Here is a 17,384-nt window from a genome sequence, read left to right as displayed (position 1 = left end):
ATATATGAGAACCCACTAAATTGTATGCTTCAAATGGGTAAACTATATGACGTGGAATATATATCAGTAAAGCTGTGTTTAAAAAGTAAAAAATTTTAAAAAGTTGTATTACATTTGTCTTGTCAGACCAAGTAGTCATATATATATATATATATATATATATATATAATTTTTTTGTCTCTTAGCCCTTATTTATTTGTAGTTCTACAGGTAATTATAATTGAATGGGCCAGGTGCGGTGGCTCACACCTGTAATCCCAGCACTTTGGGAGGATGAGGCAGATGGATCACTTGAGGTCAGTGGTTCGAAACCAGCCTGGCCAACATGGTGAAACCCCATCTCTACTAAAAATACAAAAATTAGCCGGGCGTGGTGGCGCATGCCTGTAATCCCAGCTACTTGGGAGCCTAAGGCAGAAGAATTGCTTGAACCCAGGAGGCAGAGGTTGCAGTGAGCTGAGATTGTGCCACTGCAGTCCAGCCTGGGCAATAGACTATGTCTCAAAAAAAAAAAAAAAAAAAAAGAATGCCCATCAGGTATCCTTATACTGATATATTGATGTCACTCTGGTTATTTTGCTGGTTGGAAATTCTTTCTGTGATAAATTTCTCAGGAAGGCTCATGAAAACAATATTCCCGAGTTTTTACGTGTTGATAACAGTTTCTATCCTTTATACTTGCAAATTATTTTTGCTGGATATAAAATTCTTGTGTCTTTCCTTGAAAGTCTTAAACATGTTAGTTCTTTTTATTTTCTCTGGCATTATGCATTGTTGTCAAAAATTCTGATGATAATCCAATTTTCTATTCGCTAAGAGTCAAATGAGCCTTTTTCTAGGTGCCCAGAAATGTTTCTTTCTTTCTTTTCTCTTTTTTTTTTTTTTGAGACAGAGTTTCGCTTTTGTTGCTTAGTCTGGAGTGCAGTGGTGCGATCTTGGCTCACTGCAACCTCTGCCTGGGAGTTCGAGCGATTCTCCTGCCTCAGCCTCCCGAGTAGCTGGGATTACAAGCACCCGCCACCACGCCTGGCTAATTTTTGTGTTTAGTAGAGACCAAGTTTCTCCATATTGGCCAGGTTTGTCTCGAACTCTTGACCTCAAGTGATCCGCCTGCCTTGGCCTCCCAAAGTGCTGGGATTACAGACGTGAGCCACTGTGCCCGGCCCCTTTTTTTTTGAAGTCTATTTATTTATTTTCAGACAGGAAACTTTTTTTAATACTGTTTTTTTTGGGGAGTTGGGGGGGCAGGAAACAGAGTCTCGCTCTGCCACTCAGGCTGGAGTGCAGTTTCGTGATCTAGGCTCACTGCAACCTCTGCCTCCCAGGCTCAAGCAATTCTCATGCCTCAGCCTCCTGAGTAGCTGGGACCGCAGTCATGCACCACTACACTTGGCTAATTTTTGTATTTTCTTTTTGGTAGAGACCGGGTTTCACTCTATTGGCCAGGCTGGGCTCAAGTGATCCACCTGCCTTGGCCTCTCAAAGTGCTCAGATTACAGGTGTGAGCCTCCCAAAGTTCTGGTATTACAGGTTTGGTGAAACCTGTCCAGGAAAACTTTTTATTTTTCAAATCACAAACTTTCCAAGTGTCAATTTCCTCGTTTAAAAAACATATGCGGCCGGGAGCGGTGGTTCACGCATGTAATCCCAGCACTTTGGGAGGCTGAGGCAGGTGGATAACCTGAAGTCAGGAGTTCAAGACCAGCCTGGCCTACATGGTGAAACCCTGTCTCCACTAAAAATACAAAAATTAGCCGGGTGAGGTGGCGCGTGCCTGTAATCCCAGCTCCTTGGGAGGCTGAGGCAGGAGAATTGCTTGAATCTGGGAGGCAGAGGTTGCAGTGAGCCACTGCATTCCTGCCTGGGTGACAGAGTGAGACTCTGTCTCAAAAAACAAACAAACAAAACAACAACAAAACATATGCTTGGATTAAATTTGCAAGTGTTATAATACCTAAAATTCTGTAAAAGAAAATAAATGTTTAAAATTTCAAGCCAGTTATCCTTGTGGGAATTTATGTGGATGCTGCAAATAGAAAGAGCAAAGCAAAGGAAAATCTTACAAGTAAAATCCCACTTTTTTTTGTGGGATTTTATTTTTACAAGTAAAATCCCATTTTTTAGGAAAAATTTCATATTTTCCTAAAAGTAGAGATTAAGCTATGTTTGAAAGATCTTAATTTTCATCCCACAGAATAAATACAATAACATTTTATTTTGTAACCAATCAATTTTTGTTTCTCTATCTTCTTTACATAATATTGTATTTGAAAACTTTTTTTAACATATGTGGTGCAACACATAAGCATACATATTTAAGTGCACAGATATTGTTTCCAGTAGGATTTAAAATTGCAATATACTGTGGTGTTGATTGTTCTGGGAAAATACTATCAGCTATGTGGTGTGCTCTTTCAACATGCAATTAAGAATCTTTTTTATTTTCAGGAAAGTGTTTTTTTTTTTAAATAAATGTATGGAGTTTAATATTTGTCCTATGCCCTTGCTTTGGTTTTCTTTTATAGGAATTTCTATTACCTGTGTGTTTAATTTCCTTTACCTTTCTCTTTTCCTTTTGATCTCTCTTCATTTCTTTTTGATTTAAAAAGTTTTCCTCTTTTTCACTTTCTAGAAATTTCTCTACAGGTACTTGTTGCATTTACTTGCTTATATTCTTTCTAGTTTAGTATTCATTTATGAAATGATTTTCTCCTCTTCTTATTCTTATTCTTTCTTGAGCTGTGTCACCTTGTTTCTGAGGCTTCCTGATTCTGAGTTAGGTTGTTATTAATGTCTCCTAGCTCATCTTGAAATAATAGTCTACAATTTTTCTTTCTTTTGTGGGCATGTCTTTTTGGCATACTTTCATTATCTTTGGGATGTTATTCAGCTTCCCATTTTCTTTTTTCTTATTATAATTTTGTATGTGATTTGACCTTGATACTACTGTGTTTTTGTTTTTGTGTGAAATCAGTTTCCCTGGACTTTGAAAAAATAAGGTGGAATTCCATAGAGCTTTTCTAATTTCACAGAGCTCCCTCTTCTGTTGCTTTTGTGTAGTGTTCAAAAATATGGTGGTTTGCTTTCTGGGATTTTCTGGCTCCATTCCCCTCTCCATTTAGGTCTAGCGTTTCTATTTCCATGTAATATCTGAGACATACATCCACTAAAAAATTATTTAGTGTTTATTTAAAATTCACACTTAACTGAACATCCTGTATTTTTCTTTGCTAAATCTGGCAACACTAATTGTAAATATTTTCCATGTGCTTTGGTTTTGCAATCTAGTTCTGCTGTTTTTATGTAGAGATTTGCAGAGATTGAAAAACTATGTGGTTGCTGCCATTGCCACTTTCCCAGAATATGCCACATAATTTTCAAATGTAATCTTCTTTCCTTTCTTTTACCGCCTTGGTGAACTTCTCCCTTCCCTTACACATATTTCACCCTGTATCTCCTCAGATAATCCATGTTCTAAACCTAGTGCGCATTTTTCTATAATTTTTATTACATGTGTCTAATCATACATGCCTATAAGCATTAAGTATGGTTTTCTGTTTTTAAATTTTTTTAAAATTTATTATTATTATTTTTATTTTTTAATTTTGGGGGACAGAGTCTCACTCTGTTGGCCAGGCTAGAGTGCAGTGGTACACTCTCAGCTCACTGCAACCTCCACCTCCGGGTTCAAGTGATTCTCCTGCCTCAGCCTCCCAAGTAGCTGGGACTACAGGCTTGCATCACCATGCCCAGCTAATTTTTGTATTTTTAGTAGAGATGGGGTTTCACCATGTTGGCCAGGCTGGTCTCAGACTCCTGACCTCAGGTGATCTGTCCGCCTTGGCCTCCCAAAGTGCTAGGATTACAAGCATGAGCCACCGTGCCCGGCTTGATTTTTCTTTTCTCTTCTTTCTTTCTTTCTTTTTTTTTTTTTTAAACAAAAGATCACATAGTATACACTTTTCTTCATCTTGATTTTCTCTGTCAACAACATCCTGCGGAAATCCCTCCAACTCACAGAGCTCTATTTCCCTCTTTTTCATAATATTCAGAGATGTGCATGATCTGTGATTAGTTCAACCATGTTCTTAGTGTTGGCCTTTGTAGATTTTTTGCCACTACAAATGCATCTGTAATAAACACCCTTATATAGATCTTTATAAGTGATTGCTTTTGTTTCAGTGAGAGAGACTTCTAAGAGTATATTTAGTGAGAAAAATGTGTTTCTGATTGTTGCAGGAATGGAGATTAGGGCATTGAACATCCATGGCATCCCCCTTCAAACACACTTTCCCAAAGAAGAGCAGGCGTAAAGCTAAAAAAGCAAAACCCCAGACTCCAATTAGTCCAGCCAAGTAAATGGCACTTGTGCAGGACTTAGATGCTAGAAGTGAGTTATATGATAAGTCACTGAAGCATTTGACTTTTTTGCGCAGAAGGTGTAGTGAAGTTTCTCCCTACTGTCTTGTCCTTAATCTCATTCATGTCTGTAAAAAGTAGTGGTGTGGGATTCCCACTGGGACCCTCCATGGTGGGATTGGGTGTTTCTCCTGGCTGTATCATCACCCAAAATTGCCTGGAAGTTATTAAGATAATATTCTGTAACAAATCTCTGTTCATTAAAACATGCTACAGTAGATTCTGTTGGCTAAAACAAGTGCCCTTAACCCCTACCAGCTGTGATTGCAGTAAACAGTCCTTCAGTGAAATGGGGAGGTGGGATTGGTTATCTGCCTTCGTTGCAATTGAAAGCTGTGACAATCTGTTTGACATCAGAGAATGGTTGCTGGCAGTGCATGGTAAACAGTGGTGGACGATTACTTCAACTATCATCTGTGGATACCTGGAGTGAAGTACATAATGCCTTGGCAGTCAAAGTAGCTGCCGTGACAGATGATGTGAAGGCCATAAGGAAAAGAAAGGTTGTGACTTGGGTGGGCTATTTCTAATTGTGCTTAAGGAAAGAAAAATTAAAGCTTCAGGGTTTTAAATTCTTGCCTGAAGACATGGTTAGAGAACCAGGGAATTCCTATGACTGCCCTGAAATAATCTCTCCATGTAGTCCCACATGACTGAGGTTAACTGGCTTGCTGGATTAATATAGGTTGAACTCATAGTCCTCCCTGATCTTTTAGGTAAAAACTTAGGGCATCAATTGGGAAAGGATGGCACCATGAGAATTTGGGGAAACTTGGGAAGATCTGAGGACAACAAGTACCTCAAACCCCACTGAGTTTCTCTTGATAGCAGAAGCCCTCTCACCCTTACCCTACCCCATCTTATATGCCTGTTCCTGTCCTACTTGAAGCCCTTCTTGTGATCTCACCTAAGATAGTTTTCTTGTCAGCAGATGACAATTCTCATTATCCCCCTCCTGTCTCTGCTCATTGTACTGAAACATACAAGCAGTCTTATTGTCCTGTGTCCCAGGGGACCAATCACAAAGTTAAACCTTAGCAAAATAATTGCAAGGTTTTGCTAATTTATTTCAACAAGACATGGGTAATATATATATATGGACATGGAGTCTAAGAGATTAGGGACACACTGTTACATTGGCCTGAATTTATTTAATTTTAGAGGATCTAATTGCTTCTTTAGTTTGATTAAAACTTAGTGTGGCCTATGTGATGTGAAACTGAGATTCCAGAAACTCATACCAGAAACACATCAAAGTATGATATAAAGAAATCGGCTGGGTGTGGTGGCTCACGCCTGCAATCCTAGCACTTTGGGAGGCCGAGGCAGGTGGATCACCTGAGGTCAGGAGTCTGAAACCAGCCTGGCCAACATGGTGAAACCCTGTCTCTACTAAAAATACAAAAAATTAGCTGGGCGTGGTGGCTGGTGCCTGTAATCCCAGCTACTCAGGAGGCTGAGGCCGGAGAATCGCTTGAACTCAGGAGGCGGAGGTTGCAGTGAGCTGAGATCGAGCCACTGCACTCCAGCCTGGCCAACAAGAGCATAACTCCATCTCAGGAAATCAAAAGACATGTTTTTGAAATTTTGGAGTGGATTTATCAAATGTGGATTTGTCATTCACTCACTCCCTTCCAAATTAAATTACCCAAGAAGGCTCGGAGAATATTTCTTTCACCATGACATGGAAGAGTATGAATGTGAAAAAGTGGAAATGGAGAAGGAAAAGTTGGATGAGGGATTTTGCTATAGAAATGTATACCTGGATTTTGGTGGAATGATCCTATCACATAGTGGCAGAGACCATGAAGTAGCACTTAACCAGTGGAGAAAGGCAGCATGGCTACACAATAGGTATCAGGGATAGAGTGGTTCTCAGAATTGTCTGACCCATAGGAAACTTTGATGGTGGCTAACCTGAGGTACTCAGGGCCAAAATACGTAGACAGACCACTAAGATTCTATTCAACTGTAAAACTAGAAGAAAAAATTTGTTACGTGTATGGAAAGAGTCCTGACTTAAGCTATCTCAATGAAGAGTCATGTCCTCTCACCCTTTTTCCATTTCTGAGTCAGTTCAATGACCCAGCACCCCTTGAATGAAGGAGAGATCAGGAACCCTGGGGAGGAACCCTGTGGTAACTTAGATATATACAACTCTTATTCCTCCTCTTTCCCAAGAAGACTCAGGCCTATTTACCATGGAAACTGAGCCCCAGGGAAGACAAACATCCAGATCTCTCAGGAATGGTTAGCTACTGGGTCCGAAGCAAGCTTAATCCCTGAGAAAACTGAATTCCACTGTCGTCCCCCAGTCAGGGTGGGACTTATGAGAGCTAAGTGATGAAGTTTGGGCTAGCATTTTTCTCACAGTGGCCCAGTGAGTCTTATATCCATACCGTGTTTATTTTCCTAGTTCTGGAGTTTGTAGTGGAAGTAGAAATATTCAGCTACTGATAGAAAAATAAACATTGTTCTCTGACCCATGGAATCATGTCTATTATGGTAGAAAGGGCCAAGTGTAAGTACATGGAGATTCCTCTCCCTACCGAAGTTATAAACTAAAGACAATATCATATCCCTTTGGAATTATGGTGATGAGGTACCATCAAACACTTGAAATACTTATAAGTAGTGATTCTTACCACATCTCCATTTCACTCACCTGTTTGATGTGTGTCTTGGAGAATTTTATTGGATTACTATAAGCTTAATCAGGTAGTAATTTCAATTAGAGTTGCTGATTCTCTTTACTGGAGAAAAATTAACGCAGCGCCTCATACCTGGAAGGTGAAATTGTCTTTTTTTCTATCTCCTAATAAGCAGATAATACTAGAGGCAATTGCTTTTACCTGGAAGGGTCACTTATCTATCTCTATTTTCTTGGCCCAAGGTGGTCATAATTTGGTCCCTATGGACATGAGTGTCTCACCATGTTACTGGATATTACTTTGAGCCAATATATTGATGACATTCATTGTGATAGGACCTGAGAGCAGGAAACAGAAAGTATTCTCAACTCCCTGATGAGATACATGCCTGCTGAAAGGTGGTTGTGAAATCCCACAAGAATTCCAATGTGTTCCCTCATGGAAATGTTTGGGAATCTAATGTCCTGGGGAACATTAGCTGACACCTTCAAAATGAAAAACAAGTTGTAAAATGAAAAACACCCTGCATTCCTACCTTTAAGAAAAAGGTACAATGCATGGCAGATTATTCTGGATTTTTGAGGCAACATATGCTGCATTTACTGAGTAACCTTTACTTTTGCCCATTGACTAAGTAAACTGTAAGGGGGCCAGACTTCAACGAACTGCAGAATAAGAGAAATTCTGGCTTGTTGAAGCTGCTTGGCACCCAGCTTTTATGATCCAAAGTATGAAATAGTCCTTGAAGTATTTGTGGCAGATTGGGGTGATGTATAAAGCTTGCAAAAAGCCTAGATAGAAGAATCACAGCATAGCCCCTTAGGATCTTGGAGCAAAATGAAATTCTATTAGGAAAATCACTATTCTCCTTCCGAGGCTGTGGCTTGCTAGAGGCTGATAGAGACTGAGCACCTGAATATAGTACACTAAATGACCATGAGATCTGAATTATCAGCATAAACTGGGTATTATCTGATTTACCATGCCTTGACATACAGTATGCCTAGCCGGAGTTCATCATCAAGCAGAAGTAGTATGTATAAAATTGGGCTTGAACAGCTCTAAAAGGCACAATTCAGTTGAATGAATAGGGGTTGTTCAATATTTACAGTGCACTTATTTTTGACATTCTATAGAAATTTTTAAACATACAGAAAAAAAGACTTTTCCAGTGAGCATCCATATACCTACCACCTAGATTCTACCATTAACATATTCGTGTGTGTGTGTATATATATATATATATAGAGAGAGAGAGAGAGAGAGAGAGAGACAGACAGACAGACAGACAGACAGACAGAGACGAAGTCTTTCTCTGTTGCCGAGGCTGGAGTGCAGTCGCACGATCTCGGCTCACTGCAACCTCTGCCTCCTGGGTTCAAGTGATTCTCTTGTTTCAGCCTCCCGAATACCTGGGATTACAGGTGTTCACCACCATGCCCATCTAATTTTTTGTATTTTTAGTAGAGATGTTGGCCAGGCTGGTCTCAAACTCCTGACCTCAGGTGATCCGCCCGGCTCAGCCTCCCAAAGTGCTGGGATTACAGGCGTGAAGCACTGTGCCTGGCCCATATTCTTATATATATATATTTTTGCACATTATCTGTTCATTTCTGTATGTATCCACAAATTCATCTTGCTTTTTGGATGTATTTCAGAGTAACTAACCTAGTTCTCTACTTCTATTGCATATCCACCTATCCCTCAAGCCACACCTTTGGACTGTTGGGTTGTTCTTTGTGGCCAGCTGACTGAAGAGGAAAACCCTTAGCCTAGTTTACAGCTGGCACCAGACAATATTCTGTCAGTAGCGAGAAATGAACTCAGCAGCATTAGAGCCCTGCTCAGAGTGGGCCTTCAAGACAGCAGTGAAGAGAAATCTTCCCAATGGGCAGAACTTATATTAGTACATTCTATTTCCTCTTTGCCTAGAAGGAGAAGTATGAATGTACAGCAATTAATAAGCAGTGATTAATTGTCTGGCCAGCCAGACAAGAGACTTGGGAGAAACAGCTCCAGAGGGCAGGGGACAAGGGAGTCTGAGAAAGAGATGTGGCTTCAGAATGTGAGGATATTTGTGTAAAACTTGAATGCTCACCAGAAAACCTCCACAGGGGATGAGACTCTCAATAATTGAGCAGACGAGATTAGCTGCTCTGGGTTTCAGTCAGCCTTTTTGCCCAGCTTGCACAATGAGTTTATGAACTAAGTGGCTATGACAGCAGAGATGGAGGCTGTGCTTGGGCTCAATTCTATGGTCTCTCATCATCAAAGCCGACCTACCTTCCACTTGCTGAGTGCCCAGTCTTTCAGCAGCAAAATCCAATGGTAAGCACCTAACATAATAGCATAATCTAAGAAGATCAGCCAGCTACCTGGTGGCAGGTTGATTTTATTGGATCCCTGTCAACGTATTGCCCATACTAGAACAGACATTTATTCTAAATATGTATTTGTCTTGCTTGCTTACCCAACATGCTTCTGTTACGAACGCCATCCTTGAAATTATTGGATACCTTATTCCTGGCTATGGTATTCTGTACAACATTGTTTCTGGCTAAGAAAGAAGCAAGGCAATGGGCTGGCACATGCAGAAATTGCTGATCTTATCACATGCCTCATTACCCAGAAACAACTGAGTATATAGAATGGTTTAATGGCCTACCTAGACTCAGGTACTGAGCCAGCTGGAAGACAACTGGGGAAGTTAGGTGAGGGGAGTGGGTGCTGCAAAAGTCTGAACAAGTAACTATTAATAATATGTGGTGCTGTTTCTCCTACAGTCAGAATTCATGGATCTGGGAACCAAGGGGTTGAAAGTGGTAGTGTTATCTTAAAATATTATGTCTAATGACCCATGCTATAGTTCAAATGTGTCCCCCAAAAGTTCACAAGCTGGAAATTTAATTGTTAAATACATTTTAGCAATTAAAGAGGTGATTTAGGCAGTTGCCTTTAAGAGGCAATTAGTCCATGAAAGCTCTACCCTCATTAAGGGATTAATGCTGTTATTGCAGGAGAGGGTTAATTATTATGAGAGTGGGCTCCCGATAAAAACATGAAGTTCAGCCTCCATCCCTCTCTGCCTCTTGCATGCATGTCTCCTCATCATATGATGCCTTCTAGCATGGGATGACCCTCACCAGATGCTGGCACCTTGCTCTTGGACTTCCTAGCCTCCAGAACCATGAGTCAAATAAATTTATCTTCCTTATAAATTATCCAGTATGTGGTATTCTGTTATAGCAGCAAAAATGGACTAGGACAACTTACCAAATGTTTGCTTCCTGTTCTTTCAGTTTTTGGCTCTATTGATTTAGAGGTTTCTGTACCCAAATAATTAATGTTTCCACCATTGGACAAAGCAAAGGTTCCACTGAATGGGAAACTGAAACTGTCACCTGATCATTTTGTATTCCTCACGCACCTGGATTAACAGGCCCAAAAGGGGATTACCATTTGGCTGGGGTAATTGATCCAGATTATCAAAGGGAAATAGGAATAATGCTACAAAACTGAGTGAGGAAAAAATATATCTGAACACAGGTGAGCCTCTGGAACACTCCCTAAGAATGGAATATCCAGTAATAAAATCTAGGGGGAGACTACAGTACCCCATGGTTTGGATCACCCCATGGATAAAATGGCTCAACTGGCTGAGACACAGGCTGAGAAAAAGGGAACATGATGTTGACATCATAGCATTTCAGTAATGTTCTGTAACTTGTGCCCAGCTGCAGAAATGAGGACTATAGGAGGTATCTCATGATTCCTCAAATTATGCATATGCACATGTAATTACACATATATATTAAATATTTATTTTCAATTATGCATTTTAATATTCCTTGTATCTTTCTTCCACTATTTTATACAAGGCAGATGTTTTTGTTATCTGATGCTATGTAACAAACTACCTAAAAATTTAATGTGTTAAAACAACAATTTATTAGCTTTCACAACTCTGTGAGATGACTGGGTACTTGTGGGAGCTAGAGTACATCTCTCCAATACAATTTTTAAAAAATTAAGTTGATCAGAGGAGTAATTCTATTGCTTATAACCAAAGAACACTAATTGGAACAGAAATTGGTACCTGAGAGTGTGTTCTAAGCAAAAGGCCCTCAAAGAAATATGGTGCATTTTGAATTGGTTATCAGGCCAAGATAAGACAAGAGGCAATTACACTCCAATCTCTAACTGGGGCAAGGAAATGAATAGCTCATGGGACCCAGCGGAGAAATTCCAAAAGTTCTAGGGAACTTGGGAGCAGTTGCTTACAATACACCCCAGAGCCTGCTCAAATGGGCACCTTAATAAAGTGGCCCTGGTGGCAGGGATGGATACCATATATCAACTAAAAAATATGAACTTTCTTTCACTAAATTTGATCTCACTACCACCTCTGTTATGTACACAATTGCTGACAACAGCATCCAGCTGTGAACCAGTGATATGATAGCAACAACGCCTTGAGAAGATAAGTGAGTTGAGATCATGGGGTCTCATTACATCATGGATGAGACAGCAATTTTGGACTCACAGGAATGGGAACTTATTGCATATTTCATGTTGTGCTCACTGGTTCATTGTATACAAAATATATTATGTCTATCTAGCTGCCTATCTAGCTATACACACACAAATACATACATACACATATAGATATATAAAACAACATCCCTGGCTCACACCTGTAATCCCAGCACTTTGGGAGGCCGAGGCTGGCGGATCACCTGAGGTTGGGAGTTCGAGACCAGCCTGGCTAACATGGTAAAACCCCGTCTGTACTAAAAATACAAAAATTAGCTGGGAGTCGTGGCAGGTGCCTGTAATCCCAGTTACTCGGGAGGCTGAGGCAGGAGAATCACTTGAACCTGGGAGGCAGAGGTTGTAGTGAGCTGGAATAGTGCCACTGCACTCCAACCTGGGAGATAGAGTGAGACTCCGTCTCAAAAAACAAACAAAAAACCAACAAAAAACTCACAAGATTTCTCTCTACATATGCCATATATTAACTTTTATGTTTTTTTCTGATTATAAAAGCATTATAAAAATGAAGCTATTAATGGATCAACTTAGCCCTTAGTGGAAATGACTCATCCTAAGGAAGACTTTGCCACCAGGAGTCAACGGCAGGTTATAATCAGTTTCCCCTCCACCCACTCAAGCACCTGGAGATGCCCTTCACTTTCTGCCCACCTAATGCCCCCAGGAGCCAGCTGGGAGAGGAAATTAAAAGTTCTCCAATAGGCAGACATATATCAGCTCCAGTGAAACCACATTTATTCCAGTGTTCTATTCAGAATCTTTTGATCAGCCAGTTCAATTTGAAGTCCATTTATTTCTTTCGACAATGTTAACCAAGCACCTCCTTATATGCCAGAGGCTGTTTTAGGGACTAGGCATGCAGTAGTACAAAAAACACACCAAATCCCTTTTCACACTACCTAGAGAGGGGTCCATACAGTGTTGTTCTGGATTGCCATCATAACTTAAAGGAAAATGTTCACAATGTCTGGAGTCCTTAATGTTCTGCAAATGAAAGAGGAGGATGTCATCAAGTTCCTTGCAGCAGGAACCCATTTAGGTGGCACCAACCTTGACTTCCAAATGGAACAGCACATCTATAAAAGGAAAAGTGATGGCATTTACATCATAAATCTGAAGAGGACCTGGGAGAGGCTTCTGCTGGCAGCTCATGCCATTGAAAACCCTACTGATGTCAGTGTCATATCCTCCAGGAATCCTGGCCAGCAGGCCATGCTGAAGTTTGCTGCTGCCACAGGAGCCTTTCCAATTGCCGGCCACTTCATTTCTGAAACCTTCACTAACCAGATCCACTGGCAGCCTTCCAGGAGCCACATCTTCAGGTGTTTACTGATCCTAGGGCTGACCACCAGCCTCTCAGAGGCATCTTATGTTAACCTGCCTATCATTGTTCTGTGTAACACATTATTCTTTGCACTATGTAGACATTGGCATTCCTTGCAACAAGAGAGCTCACTCAGTGGGTCTGATGTGGTGGAGGCTGGCCCAGGAAGTTCTGAGCATGCGTGACACCATCTCCCATGAACACCCATGGGAGGTCATGCCTGATCTCTACTTCTACAGAGATCCTGAAGAGATTCAGAAGGAAGAGCTGGCTGCTGCTGAAAAAGCTGTGACCAAGGAGGAACTTCAGGTTGAATGGACTGCTCTAGCTCCTGAGTTCACTGTTGCTCAGCCTGAGGTTGCAGGCTGGCCTGAAGGCATGCAGGTGCCCTTTGTGCCTATTCAGCAGTTGCCTACTGAAGACTGGAGCGCTTCGCCTGCCATGGAAGACTGGTCTGCAGCTCCCACTGCTCAGGCCACTGAATACGTAGGAACAACCACTGAGTGGGCTTAAAGCTGTTCTTCCACAGGCACTTAAGCAACATGGAAATAAGGCTGGTGGAAAATAAACATCATTTTCTAAAACAAAAAACAAACAATCAAACAAAAAGACAAAAATCGCTTCTCATGGAGCTTGCATTCTCACGGTGGGAAGCAAGACAAACAATAACTAAATAAATAAATTTGGGTGGTAATAAGTGCTAAGAAGAAAAATAAAACATGGGCAAGGGCATGGGTATGTTGGGTTGTCAGAGAAGGCCTCTAGTAGGGCAGAGACTCTGGAATATGTTCTAGGCAGTAAGAACAGCCCGTGCAAGGGCCCTGAGGTGGCAGTGTGCTCTGCACATTCAGGAACAGTGAAGAAGCCAGCATGGCTGGAGTAGGGTAAGCAAGGGGCATGAGTAGGAGTTTAGATCTGGAGGTATTTCAATGGAAGCCAGATCATGTAGGCTCCTGTAGGCTTTGGTTAGGACTCTGGATTTTATTGTTAGTGTGGTTGAAAACCCTTGTAGCATTTTGAATGGAGACATGAAATGCTCTGTTTAATGATTTAGCGGGATCACTCTTGCTCCCTTGTAGAGAATGGTCTTGGTCTTTGATGCAAACCAGTTCCATGCCTCTACATTTCTTCATCTTCAGCCATATAAAAATGCAAGCTCCCCCCATTTCCTCTCACTGTAGGGCTTTCATCTCCCCATTTCTGCAAGTCTTTCTCTTGGGCTCATCTCCCACTGCTGACCTCCTTTCTCCAAACTTGTGTTGCAATTGCAGGCAAACTTCCCTGCCTAAATAGCATTTCACCTCATCCCATCCTTAACTGACACCTATCTTTCCCCTGAGGACACAACTGTCCTTGCAACCTCTGCAGGGAAGGTTGACATGTTCCTATTTTCTACTTATTATACAACAGAACCAGCACTTAGACTTGCTTGCTTCCGCTGACCCACTGGAAGCTTCTACACTATATGGTTTAATGGGAAGCTGCACAAACTTTGTAGTCAGGCTGGACTTGAATCTCCACTGCACCCCCTTTTACTGGTTGGGTTACACTGGGCAAATTATTTAACTTAATATGAGCCTTGGTTTCCTCACCTGTAAAATACATTGGACAATTTTTGTGAAGATTACTGGAAGCAATGATTGTAAAATACCCATTACAGTGCCTAGCACTCAAAAAACCTTACTCTTCTCTTCCCTCCTGTCCCTTTGATAACCATATGACCCTCCTGTCACTTATCTGTATAGTGTGCAGGTAGAATGTGGCATTTGACTCACCTCACTAATCCAGACTTCGTCCCCATCTGTGATGGTTAATCTTAGGTGTCACCTTGAGTAGATTAAGGAATGCCTAGAAAATTGGTAAAGCATTGTTCTGGGGGTATATCTGTGAGGGTGTTTCCAGAAATGATTAGAGTATGAATCTGAGTAGACTAGGTGGAGAAGATCTGCCCTTAATGTGAGCAGGTACCATCTAATTTGCCGAGGGACCTGAGAAAACAAAAACAGGGGAAAGGCTAATGTATCTATCTATCTGCTTGAGCAGGGATACACTCTTCCACTCCTGTACTTGGACAATAGAACTCCAGGTTTTCCAGCCTTTGGACTCCAGAACTTATACCAGCAGTCCTCCAGGTTCTCAGATCTTACACCTCAGACTGAGAGGTATACCATCAGCTTCCCTAATTCTGAGGCCTTTGGACTTGGACTGAGCTATGCTACCGGCATCCCAGGGTCTCCAACATGGAGGTGGTCTGTTGTGGAACTCATCAGCCTCCATAAGCTCATGAGCCAATTCTAGTAAATCTCCTCTCATAAATCCATATATCTACATCTATATAGCCTATTGGTGTGTATTGCTGGAGAATCCTAAGAGTTTTCGTAATCACATGGGAGACTTGTTTCAGGAACTCATTCCTGTAGCCATAACTTGAGCCATTTAAACTCCAGTATTTTAGTCTCTGGTCAAAATCTCCCATCTCTCCATTCATCCTTAATCCCTTTCGAGCCATCTTATGCACTCTAGTCTCCAAGTGCTCCTTCTCCAAGGTCTGACAGCTGTATCCCTGGGCTCTACCTCCTTTCTTATTTGACCTGGACTTCCTCCTGTGAATCAGTGAGATTTTTAGAGTTCAAGCGATAGAAACTGACTCTGGCTAACTTCAGCAGAAAAGGAACCTACTGGAAACATATTGAGGGGTTTCAAGAACCAGCGGGAAAGTTGGAAACCAGGCTTGGAAAAGGGGTGGCATGTGTTAGGTTTGTCATTCGGTAAATATTTATTTCCTATCCTCTATCAACCTCCGTGGGAGAAATATGATGCTGGATTTTCCCACGTGATTTTCTTTGGACATTGAAGCACTGAAGGAAGAGACAGTATGCCTGTAGCCTTAGAAGCATTTGTGTTTCCACTCATCCTGAGAGCTTCTGACCTCCATCACAAAAGAAGCATTCTCTGGGTAACCTGCTAGTCCCAGAAGAATGAAAGACTGGTAAAGATATCCTAGGCAATTTGTACACTGCAGCCTGCAACAGATATCCCCAGATAACTGGCTTGTGTATGAGCAAGAAACAATGCTTTTTATTATAGGTCCTTGAAATTTTATGATTGTTTATTACATAGCATTGTGTGAGTAGCTGGTGAACCAAGTAGTCCTGGTAGAACCAAGGATGGGCGGGGAGCAGGACCCATGACTAAGCATGCCATAAGAACTAGTTGATAAGGATATGTCTCCTTGCTCCTTTGGCTGTTGCTACTGCTGGACTCTCAACTCCACCAGTATGAATGTGTTCTAAGCCAGTGCTTTTCACACTTTAATATGTATGAATCATGTGGGATCTTGTTAAAATGCAGATTCAGTACATTTCGGTGGGCCCTGAGATTCTGCATTTCTAAGGCTCCCAGGTGATGCCAATGCTACTGGCCCCAGACAGATGGGAATATTCAAATGGGTGAATCTAGGTCACATGTCCATGCCTTGACTGTTAGGTGACAGGTAGAGGGATGACCCTTCTGTGATGGGTCAGGGAGCACTGTATCCCAGTAGTGCTATTCAATGGGAAACAAGAAGAGCAGCTAAAAATATTACAAATGTCTATTCCAGGCTCCCTATTAAATCACTTTAACCCTTCTCTTGCTCTTAGTCCTGCTATTGCACTTGTTCTGCAACTCCTGATCTTGGACCAATCCCCTGGCTACCTTCATCACTTTTACCAACTTATTTATTCATTTAAAACATATTTTCTGAATTCCCATAATATGCCAGCCATCAAATTCCCATAATATGCCAGCCATCAGGGATAATTTGGTAAAAAAAAAAAAGAATAATGAAGATTCTACCTCTTGTGGTTTATATTCTAGTAGAAAAAACAGACATTCTCAAATAAAAAAATAAGTTAAACGAATCCAGGGTGCTAAATGTGCTATGAAGAGAATATCATGATGAGTAACTAGGGGCAGCTTACATGAGATAAGTTAAGCTGAAGTCTGAATTATGAACTCAGAGAATAGCTGAAAGAAAAATGTTCAAGGCTGAGAGACCAAATGCAAAGTCTTGAGGCAGGGAAGGTCTTGGCTTTGAAAAACAGAAAGGAGGCCAGTGAGACTAGGGTTATTGAGCAAGAGGGAGGGAAGTGTTGAATTAGGGTGGAGAAGTAGTCAAAGGCCAAGCAACAGGGAAAGCTAAGGAATTTAGATTTTATTCTGAACATAACAGGGAGCATTGGAGGCTATTTAAGTAACAGCAGATGAATCCATACATATTCTGAGAGCTCACTTAGGCCACTGAATGGAGAATGGATTGTAAGGGCAAGAGTAGAAAGCAGGAGACCAACAAGGAGAGTGTCTGTAGTCCAGGTGAGAGATGCTTGTGGCCTGGCACCTTTCTTTTTTCTGCTGTATGAGAAAGCCATATACTTCTCCTATTTAAGAGTAATCCCTCC

At 41.3% G+C, this 17,384-nt stretch overlaps 1 pseudogene; it reads left to right on the top strand.

Annotated features, from left to right (window-relative positions):
- Window positions 1–12,584: 12,584 nt before the first annotated feature.
- LOC100441007 (small ribosomal subunit protein uS2-like) lies at window positions 12,585–13,458 on the top strand (annotated as a pseudogene).
- Window positions 13,459–17,384: the final 3,926 nt, after the last annotated feature.

Source organism: Pongo abelii, chromosome 12 (assembly GCF_028885655.2).
Source record: "Pongo abelii isolate AG06213 chromosome 12, NHGRI_mPonAbe1-v2.0_pri, whole genome shotgun sequence".
NCBI classification, from domain to species: domain Eukaryota; kingdom Metazoa; phylum Chordata; class Mammalia; order Primates; family Hominidae; genus Pongo; species Pongo abelii.
This window is presented reverse-complemented; position numbering and strand designations above follow the sequence as displayed.